Genomic DNA, 5811 nt, shown 5'->3' with positions numbered 1-5811 from the left:
CAAGTGCAATATCTGAGAGGCTTATTTTTTGAATTGCCAAAAACCATGAAGTGTTTTTGGTACAGTTTTGTTGTTACATTTCAGAATCATCTACATCTGTAGCCATAAACATACATAAAGTCATGCTCTTGACACTGTTTAACACAAGTTCAGGTGCGCTGTACTCGGTCACTAGTTAGCGAATGTTTCCACTCAGTAATTTGATAATTTGATGAATTCCACCACGAGATCTTAACGTTTTTTTCAAACTGGAACATTTGTTTTAGTAATTCTGTTTTTCATCATCATCATCATCATCATGTACCACGCCCTAAACAGAGCGTTGGTATAGTAGTGCTGAAGCAGTTATTCGGCTACAAACCTGAATGGCTCGCCACTCCGACTCAGGAAGTCAGTGCAGGAATTTGAGATTTGTTTTGGGTGCTGGTGATAGCTCGTCTACTCTTCAGGAAAGACACCTTGGGATCTTTAACGTCCACCAACTAATAACGGCAGATGGGACGCCTAGTTTAACGTCCATCCGAGGGACGACACATGCACTAATGTCTCTCCCTGCCTGTGAAACACCGCGATGGCAGTTTATAGCTGGTTCAGGATTAACACCCAGGCTCGACAGATTGGAGACGAGTGTGCATACCTTTCGGCCATCATGCCAGCCCACATTTTCCATAAATTGATAAACCATGGACTCTTTTAAACATGATCTCAGTGAGATCAGTTTCTGCTTCATTAAAACCAATTATTCATAAAACTTTTATTCAAGCAATACCAACATATATATTTGAGAGATAAGTTAAACTCATTTCGACACTCGAGATTTCAAAAGAGGGTCACATGTTACACCAAAAAAACTGGATAAAATCGCAACAATATTGATCAAAGTGTGCTAACTGCTGCTGAAAGCAAAGATAATCTGACTTATTGGGTGGTAACCCTTTGTCGGAGTAAAAGAGTGGGATTGTATAAGGTTGAGGGTTGGCATAGGCATTGAGTGAGTGAGAGAGGTGCATGCGTCACAGAGTGATCACGGAGCATGTGTGGGGAGAGAGAGAGAGAGGAAGAGAGAGAGAGAGAGAGAGAGAGAGAGAGAGAGAGAGAGAGAGAGAGAGAGAGAGAGAGAGAGAGAGAGAGAGAGAGAGAGAGAGAGAGAGAGAGAGAGAGAGACAGAGACAGAGAGAGACTGAGGGTTGAAAAAAACTGAGACTCAGGGTTTCAAGGCTTAATGGACAAGGGGATTGGAAGAAAAGTGAAAATAATCGTGAAACAAATAAGAAGTAAAAGTAACAAATCTGATAAATAATTTGATGTAAGTAATTAAAATAGAAATAATGAAAAGAAAAATATAACAAATATAATACAAATAATACAATACAAATGTATTATTAATACAAATACATATGAAATAATACAAATGAAAGAAATATATCTCTAATAAAAAATGTTGGTGTGTGTGTGTGTGTGTGTGTGTGTGTGTGTGTGTGTGTGTGTGTGTGTGTGTGTGTGTCTGTCTCCCCTCCATAACTCCAAAACCATGAAGCCTAGCACCTCAAAACTTTGCTTGCATACTTAGGGAACTCCAAAGGAGTGCATAAATGAAAACTAGGTATTTGGGTAAATGTAAACACCCCTTTTGAAGATAATTTAACAGGGTGTTCATCATCAAAACCCCCAAAAAGCCTTACCAAGATGGCGACACACCATCTTGGTCAGCCTGTTGTCACCTCACAGAAGTCTTAAGCTGCCATTTTGTTTTGGCATGCTCAAAAATGCCTTGACTTGAACAGAGGCTGCAACGGTTTCTGTGTGATAAAGCACTCAATTTTTTTTTCCACTTTCCTCACTCATATCATCGAATGTTTGATCTTCATATTTAAGAATTGCTGTATACATCACTTTTGTAGGTGCTTTAGTTTTCAAATTAGGAGTTTGGAGCAATTTTATGCATTATATGATGCAGTTTTCCACGATGGACTATGATGGGTGAATTAAAATACATCATCAAAATCTATGCCTGGTGTTGGCTTAATGGTTCGGAAGGTGGACTTGGGATCCAAGGATCCTGAGTTCAAATCCTGCTCAGCTGTTGAATTAATGTAAAATGGGGTTGACTGATTGTCATACCTTCCGAGGTTGGCAAAATGAGTACCAGCATGCTGGTACACTGTGTTCGAGTGGTGATCCTTCCAGGATTGTGCCCAATAGCCAAGGAGACTGCGTAGGCAGCACCAACGCTCTGCAAAGAGTATGGTCCCGATGGATGGATGGATCAAAATCTGTCTGAATTTGAGGATCAGTGCTAGTAGATTAAATAAATGTCAAAATCTGGAGTGAAATCTGAAAATTTAAAGAATTTAGTGATTCTATATGAAGCATATTTACTTTAAAAAAGGATATGCTTGCTCCCTCCTTCTCCATATTTACACAAGAAAATGTGAAATTGCCAAAGCAATAAATGAACCTTTTCTGTTTTTCCATCAATTGTATTGAGTGAAGAAAAGATTAAGGAATGTGCCCAAAGTGTAACTTCATTGAGTGCAATGAAAACTATAAGGCACTCGGAAGAGTGCATACCTCCGCCAAGCTGATTAGTTTACGTTTTGTATACCACTGATAGGCCGGATCTGGATTCGGACCTGAACTAAAATTTAATCAGCTTGTTCTTGCCTCCGAACTAACTCATATTCAAAGTTTCGTCCAAATCCATCAATAACTTTCTGTAATATCATGCCAGATATCGTTTTAGCCCTATCACTCAATGATGAATAATCACTCAAAAAATTATTAGTTCTGGATCCGAAGTCTTATCTTCACCAAAATCGAATCAATTCTTCTTTGTGACATACCAAAACCTGTCCACCAAGTTTTGGCCAAATCTGTCCACAACTTTTTGAGGCATCCTGATACATGCAGTTTTTGGCCCTATTTCTCAGAGGTGAAAAATCACTTTTAAATTCTCGGATCCAGATCCAAATTCGGATCTTCACAAAAATTTAATCCTTTCGTTCTTGTCACCAAACCAAGTTCTCCAGAAAATTTCGCCTGAAATCGTTCACAACTTTTAGCGATATGTTCTTCACAAACAAACATACAGACAGAGAGACAGACAGAGGTGAAAACATAACCTCTGCCCACCTTCGGTGAGAGGAGGTAATAATTAAGTCGTGGGACAAGTTCAGCTGTGGGATCGCCGCGAAGGCTGCTGCAGCACGAGCAGCGGGTATGGGGACTGCTCCTGGGTTCTCCGTGGTGAAACCCCCAGAGATAGGAAGGCAAAATAAATTGAATTAAAGATCAAATTAAAAGAACAATTAACATAACAGGAAGATTAGAATGAGTTAAGCAATGGGACAAGAGAATGAGGAGTTCAAGAGATAATTGGAAAATATTTTCAGTGGCTACAAAACAATGCTTGCAACAAAAAAAAGAATAAAGCAGTGCAGAAGACTGTTTAGCTTCATCCATAAGGTTCAAAACCCTCAAGTGACAGACAGACAGACAGACAGACAGACAGAAGGACAGAAGGACAGACATACAGATGGAGCCGATTACAATTTTTCAAAGAGTGTGGGGATAAATATTATTATGATAATGTCACTTATCGGCTGTATAGACATCTTCATGTTCCTATATGCATGCACGAATGTATATTACTCATGTGCATCTTTGTTTTGGATCAAAACATAACTCATTTGTTATTACTGGTCAGCAAAACTCTCGATGGATTGAATTACAGATGTTAATTTTTATTTATCTGCGTGCAGGAGGTTTCCATGTTGAATAACCACCTATCTGCCTTGTGAAGCTATCCTCTGTGATTCTGATGATCGGAGAAACATTCCCAGAACCCTTTCACAAATAGATTCACATTAGAGGCAAACAGTCCTTCCAAGAACTCCAATCTTGAAGACTCTAACCAATAACTATAGCAATAAGTTGTTTTGTGTACCTTCTTTCAAAAACAATGTAAAATTGAGTCAAACATCATGAAATTGTACATAATGCTTGCTCTAACAAGCAATTAAAAATAGCTTGTCATGAAAGCACTACAATTATAACCAGATAACGATTGGGAAGAATAAAGGGTGGAGGGAGGCATGTGAGTGAGAATAAGGGTTAGGGTGTCAGATGACAATTGAGCATTGCACAAGGGCAAGTGAATAAGTACTTCGTAGCTTAAAGTTGTGATAAGTTTTTGTAAAATTTTCAGGATCCTCTATTTTGTGACTGAGATTCATGCCAACTCTCCACAAAAGATACCTGCCTCGTAAGCTACAGCCTCAATGATTCAGTGCAAAGTAAGAAAGTTTTATGACCAACATGACTGATTGTTTACTTATTCTTCCTTATCACTCAAAAACATTATTGGTTCTGGATCCGGATTCTGATCTTCAACAAAATCGAATCAATTCTTTCTTGTTACAAATCCAACCTGTCCACCAATTTTGACCAAATCCATCCACAACTTTTGTTTACTTACTTGTTTACTTATTTTGTTGAAAAAAACTTTTTTTTTCAGAATATATGCATGACCAGGTCCCTTAAACTTGGCAAGATGTCAGAGGATTGTTTGGATACAGGTGAAGATATGCCAAATTATCACTTTGTAAAGTCGAATACAGGGTAGTAATAATGATTATTATGACGAAAATTAAAATTTTTCATCATATGACGGTCTGTCTCGTTTGTTACGACTCAGTACGGCTCAACATGGCTCGGCGCGGCACAGCATGGCACGGCTTGGCATTTCTATGAGTGTGAAAACTCACGAACATTTTCAGGTGTCTTCGTCAAACTTTACCAGAGATTCTGAAATTCAGAAGTGAGGTTGTCAATGTTTTTTGACTATATATGTCAAAGGTCAAGGTGACAGTGATGTCATTTGCATGATATTCGTCATACCTGTCAGAATACAGCCTGACACCTTGTTATGATGTTTCTACTCTGGTGTGCCTCGGTATCTTTGCAATTTGGATGAATATTTATTACTAAAAGGAGAAGCGTCTGACCCTCCACCACATGAAAAAGAAGCAGGACCCCAAGCCTTAACGTCATGATTTCTGCTGTCATAGCTTAATTAAAATGGTGTCGTTGGAAAGCTAATATAATCAATTTAATTGGAACAAAAATTTGCATCTGCTTGTTCGTATACACCTTTGGGGTTTTCTTCCCTTTAGTGTAAGTATGTTGTTCATGGTGCCAAACCCAGCTCGTTCTCTTGCGACTGCAACCCAAGGTTTGCAATTCATGAGTATGAACGATCGTGCAGGTCATCAGCTACCCATCAAATGGATCTTTGTCAGTTAGGGTCTGTAACTTCTGAGTGACGTTACAGTGACCACATCAACGGCATAACGTTTTTGAAACTTGTATTTCAAATAAACGGATACAAAGTCAAATGAGGAAATTCACCATTACGTACAATGTCCAACTCCGATTCCTGCGGTGACTTGTTTCCAACCAGTATCCCTGTCAACTCACACGTGTTCACCTCGTCCTCCGTGACTGCTGAACGATCGAGTCCTATCACATAGTTCTCACTCAATGTCCTTACAGCGTCCATCGGGGCTGTCCAACGATCGACTCACTTTGCGTTGTTCTCTCTTGTGTGCTGGCCCGTTCAAAATGATTGAAGAGCTCAAAGGAATTATTTCCTGATACACAATCTTTATGAATTTTAATCAGCCTGATTATAATCGGCTCCATGCGTTAACAACCACTCTGGACATTAACACCTCATTCACTCCTCCGAGTTAAATCGACCATGGGGACGATCGAAACACATCTCATCACATGTCACCCGTCTCCCTACAC

The sequence above is a fragment of the Eptatretus burgeri genome, chromosome 14, assembly GCF_056783735.1.
Source record: "Eptatretus burgeri isolate ZD-2024b chromosome 14, Ebu_testis_v1, whole genome shotgun sequence".
Taxonomy (NCBI): domain Eukaryota; kingdom Metazoa; phylum Chordata; class Myxini; order Myxiniformes; family Myxinidae; genus Eptatretus; species Eptatretus burgeri.
Note: the sequence above shows the minus strand (reverse complement) of the source record.